Source organism: Phoca vitulina, unplaced genomic scaffold (genome assembly GCF_004348235.1).
Source record: "Phoca vitulina isolate PV1807 unplaced genomic scaffold, GSC_HSeal_1.0 scaffold8, whole genome shotgun sequence".
NCBI lineage: Eukaryota > Metazoa > Chordata > Mammalia > Carnivora > Phocidae > Phoca > Phoca vitulina.
The window spans coordinates 33,439,682-33,464,008 of NW_022589711.1; the positions used below are offsets into that span (position 1 = coordinate 33,439,682).

The following is a 24,327-nucleotide window of genomic DNA, read 5'->3' on the forward strand; positions in this document are numbered from 1 at the left end:
CCAGCTTTAACCTTCTGATGATTTGAAATCTAGGTATTTTAAATTAAGCATTTTTATTATGCTTTAATTTTAAAAGATACATGAGTTTAAAAATAGCTGTATTTCCAAGATGCTGGAACAGTTTTGTAAATTTCATGAATTGTTTACACTTTTCCCTTTCATACTTCCAAACAGTTTGCAAATAGCTAAGAAATTCTTTGTGACAGTTTAAGCAGCCTGCTGTTGACGCAGTGCCTAACGTGTTTTGACAGACGTGGGAGCTTTCCAACACATAAATTGCTATTGTATTTCAGCACAACTCAAATTTCAACCACCTGCATTAGAAACAAATGCAAGATATTTTTTTTTGGCAACTGGTACTGTTTTTGGCTTTTTAGAAGGAACTTTGCAGGGGTGCTTGTGTGGTTCAGTTGGTTAAGCATCTGCCTTTGTCTCAGGTCATGATCCTGGGGTCCTGGGACCCAGCCCCGTATGTTGGGCTCCCTGCTCAGTGGGGAGTCAGCTTCTCCCTCTCCCTCTGCCACCTCCCCACCACTTGTACTCACTCTCTCGCTCTCAAATAAGTAAATAAAATCTTAACAAAAAAAAAAGGAACTTTGCAGTAGATGCGAGGAGTGGTTATATATATATGAAAGTATAAATAAATAAATAAATAAATAACCACACTGACACATAGAGTCTTAGGTCTGAGGAGGACTTAAATATCCAGTCAGTTCCCCTTTTCCCAAGCAGTTTCACCTACTTCTGGCAGACATTCATTTGCATGTCATGATCTCAACTATTCTACCAACAGAGCCTCATCTGCTGGATTATGTAATTATCTGTGAAGATATTCTTTTAAAATCTAAATAGCCATGAGATAAGGAAAGGTTTAGTGGAAAGGGAATAGGATCTGGGATCAGAAGGACTTATTTTCATGTCCTAACTTCATCTCTGACCCTGTGTACAACTTGTAATTTTTTTAATCATTGGTAATCTCATTTCCCTTATCTGCAAGATGGAAATAATAACAGCTTCATTAATTATTATAAGAAATAAATGATATAAGCTATGTAAAGTTTCTAGCATTGTACTTGCTACCAGATATGGATGTTTTTATTTAGTCCTTATATAAGCAGTATGAGAAAGATATTACCTATATTTTATAGAAGAATAATCTGAAGTTCAGAGTGGTAATATGGTTTCTGTGAATTTCTGTGTTAAGTAAAAAATAATCACCAGGACAGCCAAATAACCTCTTACTTATTAGAGCAAGTAAACATTGGAATCTTCACACGTTTTCCAACATTTCAAATCCATGTCTCAGTTATCCCTAGGGTAGGTGTGGTGCCCATTTTTTCACAGTCCATACACCAAAGGTAAATGAATTAAATAAAAATAGAATCAAGATTGCCACTGTAAATAGTTCTTTATCATTGAACACACAGACATTAATGGCAAGTATTAATTGAATTTTAAACTTTGATTAACAGTTTTCATAAGCATGTATTAAACACCTGTCTCCCCCTCTAGACTGAAAGTTTCAGGAAAGCAGGGAACACATATATATGCTGTATCCCCAGTGCCTGACACATAGTAAGTTATCTCTAAGTATTTAAATGAATACTATTAATTAATATTTTTACAGTGGTATAAAATTCCACTTTTTTTTCAGTATACACTTATTTCTATTTCTGGAATTTTTCTTCATAATCTACATTTTCTTTCTTTCCTAAATAAAATACATTCTCATTGTTAAGGAAGATTTAGAAAATACAGACAAGATAAAGAAAAAAATATTCACCATGTGATAGTTTGCTGTTCTGCTTTTTTAAAGAATTGAAAATCAATTTTAGTTGGACTTCAGTAAGTGTAGATGTGGTCCCTGGGGATTTCTTAGTCTAACCACAGGATTCTTCCCATTACAAGAGATAAAGCTTAATAATGGCATTGTTTGCTTTGAAGTTTCAGCCAGATGTCCCAGGGAAAGATGACAGAAACTCCCCCACATGGTTTTGTTATCATTTTGGTAAAATTTGTTTAGGGAGTCACTCCCCTCAGGAATCTTAAAATTAATCTTTTATTTTGCCTTTTGATTTTCCCACAGTGAAGCAGGAATATTATATATATATATATGTATATATATATATATAATACGTCTGTTCGATTCAGGTTAATTTTAAGTCATCTTTGGACTCTGAAAACTTCAAGCAATTTCTTTTAAGAATGCTTACATAGGTAGCTAGTATTTCAGCTCTGAACACTAAAGTTTGACTAAAAATATGTATCAGTTGCGTTTATGAATGGAACAAGAATTTGTCTCAATACTAAATTACTGGATCATAGCCTTTAACTTCAAAAAGTTCCATAGTGACATGCCTGGAGACTTGGGATTCTTTTAAAACTTGTTAATTAAAAAAAATTTCCATGACGTATTTAAGGGTGAACTTACTTTATTTTTGCTTTGCTCTCTATACCCATTTTTTTTAAGCATACAGCTTTTTTCAGTTATATCTTTTGATTCACTTCTGTTATTTTCAATTCTTTTTTTTTCTTAGAACATCTAAACATCTTTTTATAATGTTGATTTTTAAAAAGTGAAGTGGTACAAATATACAATTACATACTCAAACAAAACCAAAGGACATTAAAAATCAGCAGTTCCCTGCCCCTCACCTCTCTCCATCCTTTTCTATATACAGTTCTAATCTCATTTAACTTTTTGCTATAAATTCTATTACTTAGCTCCATGTGTTAAAGTAATATTTTTATACTGCTATATATTGATATATCCATTTGAAATATGACCTATTGAGGAGCTGGGTTTGAGGCTTTTAGCATCATCCTACTTTTTTTTATGTTATGTTATACTAATATACTAATGAAGTATAGTACGTCATTAGTTTTTGATGTAGTATTCCATGATTCATTGTTTGCGTATAACACCCAGTGCTCATTGCAATACGTGCCCTCCTTAATACCCATCATGAGGCTAACCCATCCAACCCCCCTCCCCTCTGAAACCCTCAGTTTGTTTCCCAGAGTCCATAGTCTCTCATGGTTTGTCTCCCTCTGATCCCCCCCCTTCATTTTTCCCTTCCTTCTCCTAATGTCCTCCATGCTATTCCTTATGTTCCACATATAAGTGAAACCATATGCCAATTGTCTTTCTCTGCTTGACTTATTTCACTTAGATAATCCCCTCCAGTTCCATCTATGTAGATGCAAATGATGGGTATTCATCCTTTCTGATGAACATTGTGTATATGGACTACAACTTCTTTATCCATTTGTCTGTGTTCTGAAGGGCATCTCGGCTCCTTCCACAGTTTGGCTGTTGTGGACATTGCTGCTATGAACATTGGGGTACATGTGCATCTGTATCTTTTGGGTAAATACCCAGTAGTGCAATTGCTGAGTCATAGGGTAGCTCTATTTTTAACTTTTTGAAGAAGCTCCGTACTGTTTTCCAAAGCATCATCCTTTGCATTCCCTGTCTTCCAAAAACTTTTGGTTATATCAACAGTGTTTACATCATTATGATTATATAAATATTAGTCATTACTGAGCCAAAGAATATACTATTATTTCAGTGGTATACTACCTTTAGTTTGTTTTGGAGTTGGTAATTGCTTTTAGTTTTGCTTGGTTTTCTATGTGCCTAAAACAATCATTTACTAAATGGTTCAACAGAGCTGGGAAATGCCTAGTAATAAAATATCCCCAAACATTCAAAGATATCATATAGTCTGTAGTTCGATTTTTATTCTTCTTGGAAACTACCTGCTCCCAACTCTCTAACCTTATTCTCTGCCATGGGCTCTTGCTCTCCAAGCCTGCCCCACAGCTGCTGCCCTGGAACTTCTTAGTAAATCTTCCACATTGAACCCCCAGTTTTCTATACCATGTCTACCTCTCTCATTTATTCTGCTGAAATGTGCCTCCAGTAACCTCCCAAGAAGGGGGAAGGGAAATAGGTAGTAAACTTCTGAATTATTAGCTGTCTGAAAATATCTTTATTTTACCCTTCCTGCTTGACTGGTAGTTTGGGTGAGAATAGAGTACAAGGCTAAAAATCATTTTCCCTGGGAAGTTGGAAGGCATCATTCCTTGGTCTTTTAGTGTCCAATCTGGCTGATGAAAATTCCAAATGCTATTATGATTCCCTTTCCTTTGATTGTGTTTTGTTATTTGTTTTTGCATTATTTTCTGGAAGGTTTTAGAGTCCCTTTTATGCCTCTTGTTTTGAAATTTTTATTAAAGTCATTAGCCTAGTCATCCTGAGAAATTTTATATGCATAATTAATTTCTCTCTAGTTTTTCAGACTTTTATTTTGAAGGGGGCATCATGGTGAAATTTCATAATTGTTGGATTTTGAACCTTTCAAATAGATCTTCAAAGACTATCAGTAGTTTATCTTGTCTTTTCCATGTTCTTTTCTGAGGGATTTACTTGGCTTTATCTAGTAGCACTTCTGATTTTTAACTTCAGTTATATTTTAATTTAAAAGTCTATTTCTTATTATCTTTCTTTCCTAATAGCAGTTATGCTTATTTATCTGTCTTTTAATATTTATTATTCATTAATATTTTTCTGTTATTTTTAGCTGAATGCATTTCTTTTTTTAATCTTTTTTTAAAATTTAAATTCAATTAATTAACATATAATGTATTATTTGTTTCAGGGGTACAGGTCATGATTCATCAGTCTTATATAAACCCCAGTGCTTATTACAACACATACCCTCCCCAATGTCCATCACCCAGTTACCCCATCCCTCCACCCTCCTCTCCTCCAGCAACCCTCAATTTGTTTCCTATGATTAAGAATCTCTTATGGTTTGTCTCCCTCTCTGGTTTCATTTTGTTTCATTTTTTTCTCTCTCTTCCCCTATGATCCTCTGCCTTGTTTCTTAAATTCCACATATCAGTGAGATCATATGATAATTGTCTTTCTCTGATTGACTTATTTCGCTTAGCAAAATACCCTCTTGTTCCATCCACGTCGTTGCAAATGGCAAGATTTCATTTTTTCGATGGCTGCATAATATTCCATTGGATATATCTACCACATCTTCTTTTTCCACTCATCTGTCAATGGACATCTGGGCTCTTTCCATACTTTGGCTATTGTGGACACTGCTGTTATAAACATTAGGATGCAGGTGCCCCTTTGGATCACTACATTTCTATCAGTAGTGCAGTTGCTGGGTTGTAGGGTAGCTCTATTTTCAACTTTTTGAGGAACCTCCATACTGTTTTCCAGAGTGGCTGCACCAGCTTGCATTCCCACCAACAGTGTAGGAGGGTTCCCCTTCCCCTGCATCCTCACCAACATCTGTTGTTTCCTGACTTGTTAATTTCAGCCATTCTGACTGGTGTGAGGTGGTATTTCATTGAGGTTTTGATTTGGATTTCCCTGATGCTGGGTGAGTTGAACACTTTTTCATGTGTCTGTTGGCCATTTGCAGAAATGTCTGTTCCTGTCTTCTGCCCATTTCTTGATTGGATTAGTTGTTCTTTGGGTGTTGAGTTTGATAAGTTCTTTATAGATTTTGGATACTAGCCCTTTATCTGATATGTCATTTGCAAATATCTTCTCCCATTCTTTCGGTTGTCTTCTGGTTTTGTTGACTGTTTGCTGTGCAAAAGCTTTTTATCTTGATGAAGTCCCAGTAGTTCATTTTTGCCCTTGCTTCCCTTGCCTTTGGAAACATGTCTAGCAAGAAGTTGCTGCGGCCGAGGTAGAAGAGGTTGCTGCCTGTGTTCTCCTCTAGGATTTTGATGGATTCCTGTATTACATTTAGGTCTTTCATCCATTTTGAGTCTATTTTTGTGTATGGTGTAAGGAAATGGTCCAGTTTCATTCTTCTGCATGTGGCTGTCCAATTTTCCCAACACCATTTGTTGAAGAGACTGTCTTTTTTCCATTGGACATTCTTTCCTGCTTTGTCGAAGATTAGTTGACCATAGAGTTGAGGGTCCATTTCTGGGTTCTCCATTCTGTTCCACTGATCTATGTGTCTGTTTTTGTGCCAGTACCATGCTGTCTTGATGATTACAGCTTTGTAATAGAGCTTGAAATCCGGAATTGTGATGCCACCAGTTATAGGTTTCTTTTTCAACATTCCTTTGGCTGTTCTCGGGGTCTTTGCTTGTTTATCTGTCTTTTAATATTTATTATTCATTAATTTTTTAGACACTGAGTCTTCTCTTGATTCTCAATATATATTATATGTATATAATATATATATGAAATTTTCATCTGTTCCCTACACTTTGTTTTTTTCTTTTTTTTACTTTTTTGTTGTAGTTTTGTTTTGAATTCCTTTAACTTCTTTCTACATTGAAAACATTCTTTAATGTTTATTTATTCTTAATGTTTAATTATTCTTTAAATAATGTTTGTCTGTCCATTCATATTCCAGAAGTACCAAAAAGCTCATTAAGGGTGAGTGCCTTGTGAAAGAGTAGTCTTGTGAGTTGGTAAATTAGTTACTTCTATACTGAGCAGGAAGAAAGCTAGCCTTTTAATTCAGGGACCACAAAATGTCCCAATAAAGACTTCTTTTCTTGGGCTGTAGAGTTCTACCCACGATGACACCATTTCTAGCTTCTTGTCCAGGATGCAGAACTGAAGATCCCTACTTCCAAATTCTAGGCAAGAGAAGGAGAAGGCTCCCAAGAGTGTGCAGTTTTTAGACTCCCTTGCATCCCATTTTCACTCCTACATGCCCTCTTGCTCTGCACAGTGCCCCTGTCACATAGCCTCATGCCTTTCAGAGAACAGACAACTGTTGTTCTGCCAGTGCAAGGGGATGTGGGGAATGATCCTCTAACTATAGGCATGGGGAAGGGAACCTGGGATGTTCCAAATGCCCTGTATATAGTCTTCCAACTAATCTGTCTTTCCACTCTTCATCTGACTCACTTTCTTGGTACCTGGTACCTCCAGTAGTTAAGCTTATCAAAGGCTTTGGGGCAAATTGCCTCATTTTTTCATAGTTTACCTGTAGCCACCTGGATTGTTACTTTACCCAAGCAAATCACTTATTCCTTCTTGTGTTTTCCACCCTCCAAATATTTATTAAAATCTTTCATACATCCTACTCAGATTTCCAAAACATTTAAAAATGTCTTTGGGTCTTGGTTTTCACAGTTGATCTCTAAGTCTGCCTTGTTAGTAGGATACTAATCATACTCCCTTTATCTTATCTGCAGAAAATTTTAAGGCCCTACATTGGTCCTTCTGTGTTTAATTTAGCCTCACTCTGTTTGGCTGCTATTTGAAATCTCTCCTGAAGTCCATGCTATTAAGCTTGTTTGTGCAGTTCTCCACAACCTTGCCTGCTGAGCCCACGCTGCTGAGCTGTGGTGGGAGCTTCAGACACTATGAAGTGTTTGAGCTCCTTAAAGAGGAATCACCAAAGACCACTGTTCCCAACAATTTCCCTAGGTTTTCTTCTATTTAAAAAAAATTTTTTATTTAAGTTCAAGTTATCATATAGTGTATTATTAGTTTCAGGGGTAAAATTTAGTGATTCATCAGCTGCATATAACACCCAGTGCTCATTACATCAAGTGCCCTCTTTAATGCCCATCACCTAGTTTCCCCATCCCCCCACCCACTCCCTTTCAGGAACCTTCAGTTTGTTTCCCATAGTTAAGAGTCTCTTATGGTTTGCCTATGGTTTTTATCTTATTTTATTTTTCCTTCCCTTCCCCAATGTTCATCTGTTTTGTTTCTTAAATTCCACAGATGAGTGAAATCATATGGTATTTGTCTTTCTCTGACTGACTTATTTCACTTAGTGTAATAAACTCTAGCTCCATCCACATCGTTACAAATGGCAAGATTTCATTCTTTTTGGTGGCTGAGTAATATTCCATATTCCATTGTGTGTGTGTGTGTGTGTGTACCACCTCTTTTTTATTCATTCATCCATCGATGGACACCTGGGCTCTTTCCATGTTTTGGCTATTGTGGACATTGCTGCAATAAACATTGGGTGCATGTGCCCCTTTGAATCACTATTTTTGTATCCTTTGGATAAATACATAGTAGTGCAATTGTTGAATCGTAGGGTTGTTCTATTTTTAACTTTTTGGGGAACCTCCATACTGTTTTCCAGAGTGGCTGCACCAATTGCCTTCCTACTAGCAGTGTAAGAGAGTTCCTTTTTCTCCACATCCTCGCCAACATCTGTTGTTTCTTGTGTTGTTAGTTCTAGCCATTCTGACTGGTGTGAGGTGGTGCCTCGTGGTTCTGATGAGTTTTCTTCCTTTTCTTCTCTTCTTCTTTTCTCCTTTTCCTACTTTTCTCCTGGGATCGTATACAACACTACCGGCCTCCCACTATTTCCTGCCAGATAGTTTTCAGCAATTCACTGTCTCTTTCTGGGTAGAATTGAAGCATTTATTGGTCTGTTTGGGTGTATCACACTGACCCTGGAGGACTGTTAGAGCAGTACTCACATAATATCACAGATGGCTCACTTTTTCCAATGCTCGGGTTTGTACAGGTATTGATCTTTGTGCTGGGAGGGAAGAGATAAATGGTAAGGGTATTTCTGCTTCCTTAGTCCTGAGCATAGCACTAGTGGACCAAGGATTACATTTCAGTGTATGTAAAACTTTATAGTTAGGGGATTTCCAGCGAATGCTGGCAATGGTGATTTTCTGCTTAATTTTCAGTGTTATTTCAAATTCTGGTCATCTTTATGTCTTACTAAATACTTTTAAGAGGGAAGTCAAGAGATATTTTTAAGTTTTTTGTAAGACACCATTTTAAATGGTAACTTCATATAGTTTTATTTAAAACAGTAACGTTATGTACATTTCCATATATTCACCAAATCTGATAAGCTCTGTTCAGTAAGAGTGAAGTCACATTTTGGAGATAGTTGCTAATATAATACAAAAATAATTGGTTGGTAATGCTTACTATGTGTAGGTTCACAACCCTTTCAGGAGCTTTCCTGTGTAATCCAAAATAGGCCCTGTATGCATAGAACAAGGAGAGACCAAAGAGGCAGGCCACTCCAGGTTGGTAGGTGGCAGTTTTGATACTAGCAAAGGGAGCTTACATAGGAGATTTCTCATGGGCAGCAGCAAGATGCATGGATCCCTCCACTCGTCCTCCAAATCTTTGAAGCTTATCTAGAGGCCGTAACTGGACTTCCATCATGTATACCATGCAGGTGTTTTCAACATCACATCACCATCTCAAGGTTATGTCCTTGGAGCAGCCTCTGGGAGGAGGAAAGGCAAGTAGAACCCAATTCCTAAGACAGTGGACTGGATGAAGAGTCTCCTAGTGTCGGGGTCCAGCTCACAGGTCAATTGGCGGTCATGTCTTTTTGATCGTGTTCTCCAACGCTATGTTTCAAGAAGGACAAAAACAGCTACTTCCTGACATTTTGCCTTCTAAATTTTTAATGTCATGCAAAAATCCTACAGCAAAATATCAGCTGCAATGTTTTATAAAAGGAAAACTCAGTATCTATGAAATTAGGTGGTTAGAAGGAGAAAAGGAACAGATATGGAGAAAACACATTAAAGTTTTATTTTTAAATTCCACTAGGGTCTATTTGAGTATACTTTTTAGTTAGCTAAGGTTGTAACTGCTATTACAGGCAAAAAAGAAAATTAAAATGGAGAGCAGATTATGCCTCATAAAGATGTAAACAAGAAATGCCTAATAGGAAAGCTTTAACACATAAAGTATCTCTAAATGTTATTTTCATTGACCCTGTTAGAATAATAGTACCATTATTATGGTGCACTAGCTAAGAGCAGACAACACCTTAGTGTAATATTGGGTAAGTTATTTAGCATATCTGATTCTCAGTTTTCTCCTTTGCAAAATGCACAATCATAGGTTTGTAATAAGGATTAAATAAGGCAATGTTAAAGCAAGTGGTAGCTCTTGGTGCATAGTAAATACTAAAAAATGGGGTAGGTTTTTGTAAAAAAATAAATTCTGTGTATTAATATTCTGAGAAATTTTTCTTTTTTTTTTTTAAGATTTTATTTATTTGAGAGAGAGAGAGCACAAGCAGGAGGGGAGTAGAGAGAGAAGCAGACTCCCCACTGAGTGGGGAGCTTGATGTGGGACTCAATCCCAGGATGCTGGGATCATGACCTGAGCTGAAAGCAGACGCTTAACCGACTGAGCTCCTAGGCGCCCCCTGAGAAATTTTTTCTTTTCATGGATTTCAGTTTGTAGATTTAAATGTGTCTTCCTTTCTTTACTTTGGTAGCCCATGCTATGTGAATTACCTATTCTTACTTGCTCACTAGAACTAATAAAAGAAATGATGTTGTGTTGATTACACAGCAATGAGCTTTATATCCATAATTCCAAGAATACTGTGAGTGCATTATAAATATTTGTTGAATTAATACCAAAAATTAAGCCAGCCCTTCTTTATTTATTAAAACCACATGAGTTTAACATGTAGAATGTCTGGATAATGCTTAAGGACTACCAGTTATCTCTAAACCTCACTCTTCAATATTAAATACAGATGAAAGCTATTGATGTAGATAATTTATCCGTGCAATTATGGGTTGGGGATGTTTCCCCTGTTCCTTAGGTGGGAAACAATTTAGACATTCTTCATGAAAAGATTACCTCCATTTTTCTTTAAACACCTGCAATGGAGAGTGTTATACTCTTTGTACCTCTGTCCAGTAGGTGATGTTCAAGGCTCTGGGCTCATTGAGAGGTTTGAAGAATTACAACACATACTCCCTGTCTCTAAAAACTTATGAGACATTTGGAGGTATAAACTATAGGACTCAAAAACTTTCAGTGCATTAATTGAATAATACACCCAAACTCTACAGATGGAATAGATAGGGTTGAACAAAGAATATTTTATAAAGAAATTGACACTTGAGTTGGGCTTTGAGGGAAGGGTAGCCATTGGCTGTAAGAAGAGGAGAGAGAGTGAACAAAATAGAGGCAGGAATAGGAATGGTACATTCAGAGTTCTTGAAGTTATTGTAAATCTCTTTTCTGTTGTTCTTACATGCAGTTTGTTAGCAGTGAGCATATTTTAATTTGATGGTGTTTCTGGGAGTGATATGAATATATTGCTACTAAACAATGTTCGGGTGGAAAAACATGATAATGCATGTGAAATAACCAAATCTAGAATTCAGGCATATCTAGAGGCTCAGTATAATTTTTTCCCTTCAGGTTTTCCTTCTCATCCTTGGTTTGAGCTGAATTTATGACTTTTATCCTCCCTGTAGTCTTTCAGTGGAAATACGCTTATTTAAACTATACCAGAAAAATAAAACTAAAGGTGATTCCCGTTGAGGGGAGTTAGAGATTGGGTTCTCTTGGAAGCAGATTCTGATGTGAAAGGAAGCCTGGAAAAAGTTTGTTAGGAAGTGCTCTTAGAATCAACATCTGTGGAAGAGAAGGCAAAGAAGCAGGTTCAGCCGAGGAAGAACTTCAGTCCTGATGCAGGCTTACTGAATGTCCCAGCTAACCCTGCAGGTTGTTCTGAAATGGGGATGGCATTCCTTAGCACGCGGTGGTGTGGCGAGGGACCAGGAAAGAGGTAGGATTGGGGCTGAGACAGCTTTCTATAGCTGAGGGCAATTTCTTGAGAGGACTGAGACCTCTGAGCTGTTAGCACTCTCTTCCCATTTTTGGAGGAGTAATCATTAGTCCTGAGCAGGGTCTGGCCAGCACATTGAAGCATCTCCTGCAGGAGGCAAAGCCATTTGGTGGAGATCTCAATGCCAAAAGTGTTGTTTTGCCTGGATGCAGATTGAGATAATGGTGTAGATCATCCAGGTGATGTGGCCAATGACTTATCTCCAAGGGCCACTACCACTTCACTGGAATAAAGAGGAGCTGTGGGGCCTGTGTTAGTTGGCTTGGGCTGCCGCAACAAAATACTTCCGACGAAGTGGCTAGACAACGGAATTTTATTTTCTCACAGTTCTGGAGGCAAGATCAGGGTTTCAGCAAATTCAGCTTCTGGTAAGAGCTCTCTTTCTGGCTTGCTGATGGTGGCCACTTTCTCACTATGTCCTCACTTGGCCTTATGACCTCCTTTAAACTTAATCACTTCCTTAGAGGCCCCATCTCCAAATATAGCCACACTGGGGGTTAGGGTTTCGACATATAAACTTGGTAATGATGGGGAGGGGGCACAAACATGCATAACAGGGCAAGTTCACTCAGATTTTCACATATATTTCCTTATGACACTGGAGAAGTATAAATTATAAATGATTTTTGCTCCCCTAAGGAGGTGGGCTTTTGTTTATTTTTTTTAACCTTGAGTGAAAAACAAATAGTTAAGCAACAAAAAATAACACTACTCCCCCACTTTCATCAATCTCTTGCAAATTGCCTAGAGTGGCTTGTTATTAAAATAATAATTATTATTCATTTACTCAATAAGTATCTTTTAAGTGACTACTGTGGACCCATGCATTTCAATTTATATTTAATTTTCCACCCATCCTCATTCAAAATTACTGACATACCTTATGAAAATTAGAACAGTCTCAAATAGTTATTATGTTTAATTTTTAATTTAAAATGAACTTTTATTAGTACCACCATTAAAAAGCTTTTTATGTATAACATGAAAATTCCTAGTGTTATAGTTAGAAATAACAGTAATTTGATTTGCTTTTCAGAGATGGGGGATAGGTTACAAAACACTTAGTTGAATTGATTGATAATTGTGGAAAACAAATTTTTGTGATTAAAATGATTGGGTTAAATGGAATCTTTTATAAACATATGCATCACAGTATGCCTCCATAATATTTGACCTTTTAATTATCAAGCATATGCTCTGCTCCACTCTTGATGGACTGAGGGGAATTCATTACAAAGAGAGAGCTCTGTTTTATGACAGTGCAATATAGAAAGACACTTATTCCTTTGACATTTGGACATAAGAGAAAGAGGGATTGAAATCTTACCCTGTCAATAGTGGAGAAATATTTTATAGTTGGGGGGAATTTGGGGGGGTGGTGTTTCGGTAGTGGATGGGGAACTGAGATGATGAAGTAGAACAAAAATTTTTACACTACAAAAGTCTGAATATGTACTGAGCCTTCCATGTCCTATTTGACTTTACTTCCTCTTTTGTGTTTAGCAGTTTATATATAATGATAGATAAGGTTTTGAGACTCTCCTCTAAACCTGACCCTACTGGCAAGTTGTTCATAAAATCCACAGCTCCGAGACATTGCATTGAGGATCAAATCACATTTTAATCTTTTGTTTCTGGAATATTTCCGCTGGAGGGTAGAGAACAATTCCATTGTTATCTTTTCTGACAGCTTTATGTGTTCTGTAGAGGCTGATGAGCAGTAGAATTTCTTTTCTTCTCTTTTCTTCATTTCTTCATATGCCAACTTTTAAAAATTCGTGGTTGAAATATGTGACTTGTCATGTCCAGACACTAACATTATCCTCCTATTGAATGTGGGATGCATCTAGTCGTACTTCTTAAATGGATTCTGACCCGAAGCATAAAACAGTCACTTAAGTTCATCTTTTGTGAAGTTCATATGAACTAGTTGGAATTCAGTCCTGCTGAGGGTGTTTTATATACATCATCAATTAAAAGCACTCATCTTTGTTTCTGGTGTAAATGCATATTTGGAAAACCATGTTATGCTGTGATGTCTATATATCATTATGTTTATATTTTTTCAAGTACTGTGTGAGACAGTGGCACATTGTATGGTCAGGGGCTAAAATCTGTGAAATAGCTATAACAAAAAGAAATTACTTGGAGCAGGAACAATAAGGAAGATTCACGGAAGACACAGATTATGAGTAAATCCTTAAATGATGGAAATATTTATCCTGAAAGTGAAGCCACAAACAAGTGTGGGAGCAGGACTAATTAGACTGTATTTTGGAAACCATGGGAAGATGGGTCTAATTCTAAGTGTCCAGAGGCAGTGCATAGAAAGCAGGTTGATCTTTGTCTGGTTTACCATTTTACCTCTGATACCCAGCATAAAGTAGGTTCCCAAGAGGTATTTGTTGAATGAATGAAAGGATATAAATTCAAGTAAGTGAAAAAGCCAGAGGTAAGGTTGGGTGGGTCAGGATTATCTTCTGACCACCTTTAGATAAATATTTGACTTTGTAAGGGAGGCTTGTAAGTCATTTCATTCAAATGACCACTTGCCCTTTTCTGCCTGACAGCCAGATATACTAGTGACTTGATGTTCAATCCCCTTTTCATCTACAATCTTACAGCCTCAAGCAGATAATGCCATTTTGCCATGATGAGAATCATGTACAAACTAGTGTTTTCTTCGATTGAACTTTTGAGTGTGAGAGGTTACTGATATCTAGAGCTTAGAGCAAAATCCAAAAGAGAAGCTGAAAAGACATGAGAAAAATAAAAGGTCCCACCAAACAAGACATTTTCTGTTGGTCTGTGCTTTACACATCTTCTCACCACAAAGACGTGCTTAGGAGGCAAATTGTTGCTTCATCAGGAGAGAATTTTGTTAGCTTGGAAGGCACCCAAGCAGGTCAATAGAAATATACTGTGAGCTGACTGGTACTTTCACCCCTGTCTGACTTTCATACCCAAAGCAAGTGTGGAAGTAGGTTTGACATTCTCTGATTCAGGTGAAACAGAGAATGTTATACCTGCCTTAATCTTTGTAAAGGTTTAGAACACACCAGAGGAAGATTACTATAATAGATTAACTCTTCCCTACCTATATGTGTGACCTACTCTAATTCTTTCCCCATACCGTTGTTAGGTGCATGGTTGGAAAAGAGGAACCTTAATCAAATTGGCCCTACTTGAAATCTTTCAACATAGCCTGTGGCCTTCAGTGTAACATTCAGTCATTAGGATAGAGTACAAAATTCATCAGGCACCCCACATTCCCCTACCCTCCTTTCCTTTAATGAGCATTTATTGAGTGCCTACTGTGTGTCTGGATCTGGGCTCACTGCCAGGATCCGGCCAGAAGTAAGGAATATAGACCTACGGGATCATTTTTCCCCACTTCCTAGCCTTAATCTCAAGGATATTTAAATGGGCCCTTTTACCTTTTTGAGTAATAACCTTTTGTGTCCACCTCTCCTCCCTGTTTTTTGCTTGATTCACACTTGTTCTTAAAAATCCAGGCCCCTGCCCCCCTGTCCCTCTCTGGGACCCGCAGGCCGATGCACACACTCTGCATTGCCACAAATGTTGTGTTTTGCTCTTTCATAGCCCTTGTGTGATGTGCTTTTCTCTGAGAGGAAAGCCTGTTTTTCATCTTTATCCCCAGCAACTTGCACAATGCCTGCCACATAGTAGGTACTTAATAAACTTTAGTTTCCCTCTTCTGTTATCTTAGAGGTTATCCCTTTTATGATCAAATCTTGTTTTTCAGGAGATTACTTTGATGATGGGGATTTTATTCGTTCCTGCAGCAAACATTTCTTGAGAATCTGCTGTGTCAGTCATTACGTTAGGCACATTTCGCTCTCCATTTCTTCAGCGACAATGGTGTTGAAGAAACACCAGCTCAGATGTGATATTGTCAGTCTTATATATTGGCAGAAATACTTCTCAGACTCAGATCAACATGACTCCAAAACCCATGCTCTTTTTTTTATGCCCTGCGTTTTCCTCTGGGATACAGCATAATATCCTGTACATTTTATGTAGCAAATAATATCCTGCAGTTTACATTTTGTCATAATAAATTCCGTAAGACCTCCAAGTTCACTTGTCACTTGATTATAATGAGCATATTGTTAAAAATCCCTTTTACAGTCAGGATCTGAACATAAGAAAACAGACACTTAGGACTTTTTTTGTTTGTTAATAAGTAATCAGGTGGAAAAACAAAATCAGGCATTGCAGCAGATGGAGGAAGGAGAAAGGGGCAGTGTATTCTCAGCCCTTCTCTAAGCTCCTGGATCGAATGTACCAGGAGCTGGTTTGTTGAGAAGCTGTTTCGTTTCTCTCTTCAATCACTCTACTAATGGGGGTCCATGGGGAAAGATTTCTTTCCCTCTTTCATGCCACTGTTATAAATTTTATATAAATGCAGGAGCTTACTTGGTCTGTATATGTTGTGGAAACAAGAATGGATGAGGAGGGGCTGAGGCAAGCATAGAACAGAGTTAAGCTATGGCTAATTTTTACCAGTGTTTGTGCAGCAGATTAAAGATGGCTATAAATTCTTTGACATTCTTCCCATAGAGAAATGAGGTTTATTTCTCCTTCCCCTGAATTTGAGCAGACTCTGGTTGCTCTGACTGACATGATATAGTAGAAGGGATACATTGCTGATTTCCCAGCCCTTAATACATTGATAGTTGCTACTTTCTGGGTCTTCACTCTTGGAACTTGGACCTACCCCATGTGAAGTACAACATGGTGACCACGTAAAGAGCATGCCAGTATGGGGAAGGGGCCCACTGAGCCAGCTGAATACCACTGAGTGACAGCAAGTGATGCTACATTCTTCTGGGAGCAAAAGAATCTTCCAGATGAAACTTTCCTGAATTCTTCAACTATATTAATCCACTAAAGTTTGAGGTAGTTTATTGGAAGTAATAGGCTACTGGAACAGTTTGTACACAGTAAAAATTAACAGTTATTTCAAGTGATTCCACATCTACTGCAGGACTCACTGAAGCCGACTGGATATATTGTGCTTTCCTTTTCTTTGAGGATTACCATGCTAGCCAAAGGGGAAGATATGGGTTACTCATGTGTTTTAAAAAAAAAAATACCTCTCTAACTGATGATAATCGTCCATATTTATTTACCACATGGAATTTTCCAAGCCACATTTACATTTATTGTCTCTAGGTATTCTTATATGTCTATCACGGTCGTTTGGCAAGTATGGTTTATGCCATCTTGCAGATGGTGAAGCTGAGGCACAGAGGTCTGGTTACCTCTCTATGGTCACACAGTTGAGATTCTCAGAGCATATTGCATTTTCCCTTTGCATAATTCAAATTTAATTACTTTTAAGATAATTATCTGTTTAAGGTCCATCATATCAACTAGACTCTAAGCTCCAAGCAGTCAGTGAACTTTTCTCATTCACCATTCTGTACTTAGAACTTAGTCCAATGCCTGACAGAGAAAATGCTCACTTAGTATTAGTTGAATGAATAAGTTAAAGGAGAATGTCAGAGCTTTGACTAAAACCTAGGTTTCTTGATTCAGAAGTACAGTCTCTTTCCATTATACCAATGAGTGATGACAGGGCATGAGCCCTCCTCTCCCCATGTTCCCTTTTACAGCAGAGCATGTCTTTGTGCAGGAAATATGGTTTTTGAAAATTTTTCGTAATAATTATGATATGCCTCCTGTTGAGAACTAAAACACAATCCTATTATTTTTCCTCTTAATCACATGTTATTATATATGAAGGAAGTGCTCTGGGAAAATACAGTGGTTTTATCCTTGGAAAGAAAACATCTGAAAGCTAAGGGCTCTATCTTCATGATTAGATGAATGGAAGATTGAGGGCATAGAGAGAATCTGAGTTAACCAGTCATCTATGATATGAGAAGACAGTGCACTTTTAGGAATTATAGCACTTCTTAGCTAATACTGGAGCTCTCATAAAGGTAACTCAGTAAGTTGCTTCCACCATTGCTTTTCTAAATGCTTCTGAACTCTAAAAGGCCCTTCAACTAAATATCAGGTCCTAACAATTGATAGTGAGTGATCCTCAGAAGCTGCCTGCAGGCCAGTACACTGGGGGAGTAAGAAGCTGCCTCCTAAGATCCCTTTTCTTGCCTTTTGTGCTTCTCAGGGTTCCCAGCCAATTGAGCAATGGGAACAGCTGGTCAACAGTTCAGGGACAGAGTGCTATGAACCTTTTGTTTCTGGCTAGCCCAACTCACACATGGGTTATTGGATTTGAGTGTCTAGATGGATATGGTTCTATAGATCTATATCCTATAGATATGGTTCATTAGTCTGGAGTAGGCTAAAGGAATACTGATACCTTAACATAAGTGGAATAATATTTCTTTAATGTCTTACACTAGCAGCAGCTGCTTTTTTCTGGAGTCAAAACTAGCCCCTCCAATGAAAAGGAGAGAAAGGAGGGAGAGAGGGGGACAGAGAGAGAGAGAGAAAGAGAGAAAGAGCAAGAGAAAAGGGATGGAAGAAGTAGAAAAGAGGGAAAGGAAAAAGAAGGGAAATAGGAGAGAGGAGAGGGAGAGAGAGATCAAGAGGGAGACTGACCTTAGCTCTAAGAAAAATAACTTCCCGACAATGTATGTGTATATATTCACACACCTCAGTGAAAACATTATTGGATTACAGTTACATGTAAAATAAGGTGCTTTAAGAAGCTTGACTAATTCTAGTAGACAACTGATGGTATATCAGCTACCAAACACCAAATTACAAGATAGACATTGTCACGTAGATCATCTCAACTGTAACTAAAGAAGATAGAAGAATCATAGCATCCTGAGGTTGTTTGCGAACTGTGTTCTACTCCTTTCAATCCTAAGAGAAGTGCCACTCCTCCAGAGAAGTTGTACTGAAAATCATAAGGATGGTTCCTAGACACGAAGGGATGGTTTAAATATATGTTATATAACTTCCTTACTAAGTTTGGGAAGTGTGCAACCTTTTAAAGATGTTTATATTTCATTCCAAAGTTAACTATTAGAAGTATTTGGGGGAAAGCAATAATTATGCTAAAAATACACAAAAGTTCATCTTTCAATAACAAATTCTGTTAACATTTTAGACTATCTCCTATTTTTCATTGTATAAATCTTACTAAAGCAACATTCTATAAAAGGTACAACTTATCTGTTTTGTCCCATTCTAGGCAAAATGCTCTTGTTTGCAGTAGTCTTATGGAGTCTAGCAAGCCAATAACTCTATACCCATTTTAAAGGCTACTTCAATGTGGAACTTTAAAAAAAAGAACAAAAGAATCTATTGCAAATGATTGGACACAGACTCTGTAATGACCTATGTATGGTTTATTATGAAAATTACATTGGTACAAATGTATTTTATAAGTTATGAGTGTATAAAAGAGTCTGCTATGAACTTTTTATTCCTCACCACCAAAGAACATATAGAAAAACCCTATGAGTTATGGCTAAGAAAATAATCATTGTTATAATCCATTCTGGATTTTTATTCCTCCAAATTTTACTAATTCTCCTTGACACACTTTACACCATTTATGTACTATGCTGGTTTATGATGTGATGTACACTTTTATTTGAAAAAATTAAGATCCTTAATTAATCTTTGAGCACTTTATAATCAAAGTTACTCAAAGGAGTCTTTATTTAATTAATCAGCATGCTTCCTCTTCTACTAATTGGTGTGCTTCCTCTTCTACATTTTATAGATGCTGTATATTGCTTTACACACCCTGGCAACATCCGCTCTACCCATTTAATGCTGTAGCTTCCCCTCTTACCTCTCTGCTCTCTTATTGTTGCCATTTTATTTTCTTCTCAATCAGCATTTCTTTTGTATATCGAGGAAAGTGTTTTCGATATTTTATAGCAGGATGAATAATTTCCTCTTTAGGATTTGAGATGCCTTGTGGGTGGGTGATGCAACATGTATAATCTATTGCCCCACTCCCGCCCATCCTGTTCCACTCTGCAGCAGCTTAGTGAAGTGATACTGCTTAAGTTTTTATATGGTATAATTTTTTAAGGATTGCTTTGTATTTTGAACATCATAATGTAATTATGGCCATATAACATATTTTATTCTTCCTCTTTACACGTAACATTTTACTATACCCTAAACCTTTTTGTACTTCCCATAAACTTAGAATGAACCAAAGGTATGTAACATTAACTTTTTTCCTTATAAAATTACCATAAATCCAGGGTGCCTGGGTGGCTCAGTTGGTTAACCACTGCCTTCAGCTCAGGTCATGATCCCGGAGTGCCAGGATCTAGTCCTGCATCAGGCTCCCAGCTCCATGGGGAGTCTCCTTCTCCCTCTGACCCTCTCCCCTCTCATGCTCTCTCTCTCTCTCTCAAATAAATAAATAAAATATTTAAAAAAAGAAAGCCATTTAAAAAATTAACATAAATCCATTAAAAATTGCAAATAGAGGGAAGAAAGCAAAATTCCAACACCTTTTTTTTTTTTTTAAAGATTTAATTAATTTATTTATTTGAGAGAGAGAAAGAGTTGGAGCAGGGGGAAGGACAGAGGGAGAGAACCGTGAGCAGACTCTGCACTGAGTGTGGAATCTGATTCAGGGCTTGATCCCATGACCCCAAGATCATGACCTGAGCCAAAATCAAGAGTTGGATACCCAACCGACTGAGCCATCTAGGCCCCCCGAACACTGTCTTTTTTTATGCAATATAGATATCTTTATATCTTGCCATTTACTTTGCACCAGAAATTTTATGGATAAATATCAATAATTTTTTTTCTTATTTAAATATTTTTAAAAGATAATTTTTGTTTACAGAACAATTAATAACAATGTATTACACACTTTAAGCCACATGCAGAAGTAAAATATGTGACAACAATAGTACTAGAGTAAGGAGATGGAAGAACACTGTTATAAACTTGTTACACTAGATGTAATGGGTCATTATATCATTTGAAGGTAGACTGTTAAAGGTAGTTAAAGATGTATATTATATACCTGAAAGCAAGCATTAAAATAACACAAGTTTTTATAGCTAATAACCCAACTAAGGAGAGAAAACTGAATCATTAAATATAATCAATGAATCCAAAAAGGCAGGAAAAGAGGGAAAAGGGAACAAAGAACAAATGAGTCAAATAGAAAACAAACCACGAGCTCAAAGATTTAAACCTAACCATATCAATAATTACATTAAATATAGGTGGTTTAAACATCCCCATTTAAAAGGGAGAGTCAAATTGGATAAAGAAGGAATAACACACACACACACACACACACACACACACACACACACACACACAGAGGAATATTATGCAGCCATAAAAAAGGATGAAGTTAGGGGCGCCTGAGTGGCTCAGTTGGTTAAGCATATGCATTTAGCTCAGATCATGATCCCAGGGTCCTGGGATCAAGCTCTGCATCAGGCTCCCTGCTCAGTGGGGGGTCTGCTTCTCCCTTTCCCTCTTGCCCTCAACTCCCCCCCTCCCCACTCGTGCTCTCTCTCGCTCACTTTCCCTCTCTCTCAAATAAATAAATAAAAATCTTTAAAAAAAAAGAAAAGGATGAGGTTATACCATTTGGGACAATATGGATGGACTTAGTAGGTATTATGCTGAGTGAAATAAGTCAGACTGAGAAAGACAAATGCCATATGATTTTACTTATATGTGGAATAAAAAAACCCCAAATGAATAAACAAACAAAAGGCAGAAATAGACCTATAAATACAGAGAACAAACTGATGGTTGCCAGAGGGGAGGGGGGTGGGGTGATGGGCAAAATGGGTGAAGGGGAGTGAGAGATGCAGGTTTCCAGTTATGGAATGAATAAGTCATGGTAATAAGAGGCACGGCATAAGGAATATAGTCAATGGTATTGTAATAGTGTTGTATGATGATGATGGTAGCTACATTAGTGGTGAGCATAGCATAACTTACAAACTTGTTGAATCACTGTTGTACACCTGAAGTTAATATAACAATGTATATCAATTATACTCAAATAAAAAATTTATAGAAAAGGAAGACCCAACTATATGTTCCTATAAAGGAAGAAAGTTCCAGAAAATAGAAGACAAATCACTCACTTACAATGACAGTACTTCGTCATTGCTGTTCTCTAGTTTGCATTTATTCCTTTCTAGTCTTTTTCATAGGTATGTTTTACGTTGTTGCTGTTGTGGAGTGTATACAGCTTTCTTTCTGTTTTCTGCACTTAAAGTATGTGGTTGTATGGAAATGGGTTAAAATTCACTGTTTCACATTAGTCCATTCTCTAGCAGTTATGAATTCAGAACCAAGTTACAAATATTAGCCAAATAAAAACTTTTCAAAGTTGGCCTACTCAATCAGCAATAAGGTGGATACAACATGAGAGGGGATTCTTGTTCTCAGAAATTAAAAATATCATTCCTTACAAGGACCTGTCCTTGGGTAAATGGTTCATAACAGTATTCAGCAATAAATGTTGATGACTCAGTGGTCCAGTTAGATCATATAGTCTTAGGTATATAACTATTTTGAACTAACTGTAATCTTTCTTTGATGACTTAGAGAGTTCTTTTGAAATGTGTTCATCACGTTTAGGATTATCCTATAGCATCATTTATCTCTGAACTATGAAAACACAAAATTGCCTAATAATAAAACTTCCAGTTCATAGACCATTGAATCAACCACATTTGGATAAGCATCTATATGTATAGCTTCTAGGTTAGCACTTAACATATAGTATTCACTTGTGAAAAAGTAGTTTTTTTTTTTAATTCATTGTGCTGTCTTTATATTTTTATTTCAGTATAAATGTAAAACATTTATAATAAATTCTCAGAGGTTCAACTACACATTCTTAAAAACATTACTTGCATAGTTGAAGTGGAAATGTTTATAATTTCAAAGGAGAAATTTCCAGAAGTGAGATTAGTAGGTGTAAGGCTGTGAATGGTTTTTATAGCTTTTGATGCATTTTGCCAATTTTTTTTTCAAAATGGTTGAACTGACTTGCCCTGCCACCAACAATATGAGTATAGAAGTTCCATTTAAACTTTGTCAGCATTTGATGTCGCCATCAATTTCAGTTTTACCCCAGCTATCAAGTTTCTTCTTTATTTAATTTGAAATCATTGATAAAGAGTTGAGTGTGCGAAGGCCTTGTACCTTTGAACACTTTGTTAGAAAGTTGTGTTTGTGATGTACTGAGATCTGTTTATTATAACACACTCCTGTTTAGCTTAGTCAGGATTATAATAGAATAATATTTTCCCTTTTGAATGAAAATCACTAAACATATTACCTCCAATATTAAAATTAAAAAGTAATCCATCTTTTAGCAGAAAGAAGTTCAGAAGGCAATTGTCCGGGCTGGAGGTTGAGGCTAGGTGCTGACGTCTTCTTCACATTCACCTCTGCAGGAGTGTTCTCAGTCTTGCATGAGCTCTGCCTTCGTAATGGCAAACCACCAACATATCAACACAACCCTGAAGTTCAGGTGAGCATGGACCCCAAGTCCCTTCTCTTGGATTGTTTTAGCACAACTAAGAAGAACAGAAAGGAATGAATTTGAGAGGCAGTTTAGCATTTGTGCTGAATTTTTTTAAAGAAGTTATACATGAAGAGGTCGTAGCATTCAAATATATAAAAAAAGTATAAAACATAAAGTAAAGCTTGCCCCTGCTGCATTTTTCCTTCTCAGAAATAGGCAGCGTTACTTCTTTATGCATTCGCAAGCAGTTTCTGCTCCTGCTTCTCTCACTCTACACAGATGATGGTATTCTGTCTGGCTACTTGGAAATGATCAAAAGCTTTGGCCTTAGCAGGGACTTAAGAAATGGCAGAGCCAAACTCAAAAACTATGTGACCTTCAGAAAAAAAATTTCATCTCTATGAAGTTTAATTTTTTTTTCATTTGTGAAAATGGAGGAAATGATGATTACTTTAGAGGATAGCTACCTCAAAAAAAAAAATAGATCACTTAATACAGTGACTGGAACATAGATGGTACAATAAATGATAATTATTGTATGTATCATTATTAAATGTATTATTGCTATTTTTATTGATTTTATTACTGAGAGATTGAAAACAGAACTGATTAGAGAAAATTCTAAAAGCATAAACAAAGAGAAGTATCCTCAGTGAGGAATCTGGTTCTACATATCAGAGGAATCCAGGAAGAGCTTTAGTTGACTCCGAATCCCTGTAGATGTTGGGAACTTCTCTTTGGTTCTTATTCAGGTCACTTTTCTCTCATAATAAGGACATCCCACAGCATCTGCTCCTAGGATGAAATTTTAAAAACCCCTGGTTTAAAATCCCCAATCTCTTAGCTTCTTTTCTCTCAGGTTATGTTAGAGAAACTTACTGAATTTATTGGACTTAGTTTAAGTCTTTCTGATCTAAGATGTTAGCTGTACTTATCACTCTGGGCATTAGTTATGAAAAATTGTTAGTGGGAAACTCCCCAGGAAGAGAAGTGATTATGAGAATGATAACCGTACTTTGTTCATGCAAGGCCCATGAGAAAAAGCTCCATGAGGGTAGGAAATGTGGTTTGTGTCACCAAGCCGTGTCTGGTGATTAGCAAAGTGCTTACATAGAATATGTACTTAGTAAGTGATTACCTGGTAATGCATTTCTAAATCACAAAGCAATGGACACCTTCACTGCAGCAACTTGCCCGTGGCTGGCCTGTGTCCTA

The 24,327-nt window shown here is 37.0% G+C and overlaps 1 protein-coding gene across 4 annotated transcripts in view; it reads left to right on the plus strand.

Moving 5' to 3' along the window:
- LOC116633800 (glutamate-rich protein 2-like) overlaps positions 1-24,327 on the plus strand; it is a 497,520-nt gene that overhangs the window by 231,347 nt on the left and 241,846 nt on the right. For all 4 annotated transcript variants that reach the window (XR_004299787.1, XR_004299784.1, XR_004299785.1 and 1 more), the window contains one exon: positions 22,961-23,118. The gene's annotated coding sequence lies outside the window, so the exon portion shown is untranslated. The remainder of the gene's footprint in view (positions 1-22,960; positions 23,119-24,327) is intronic.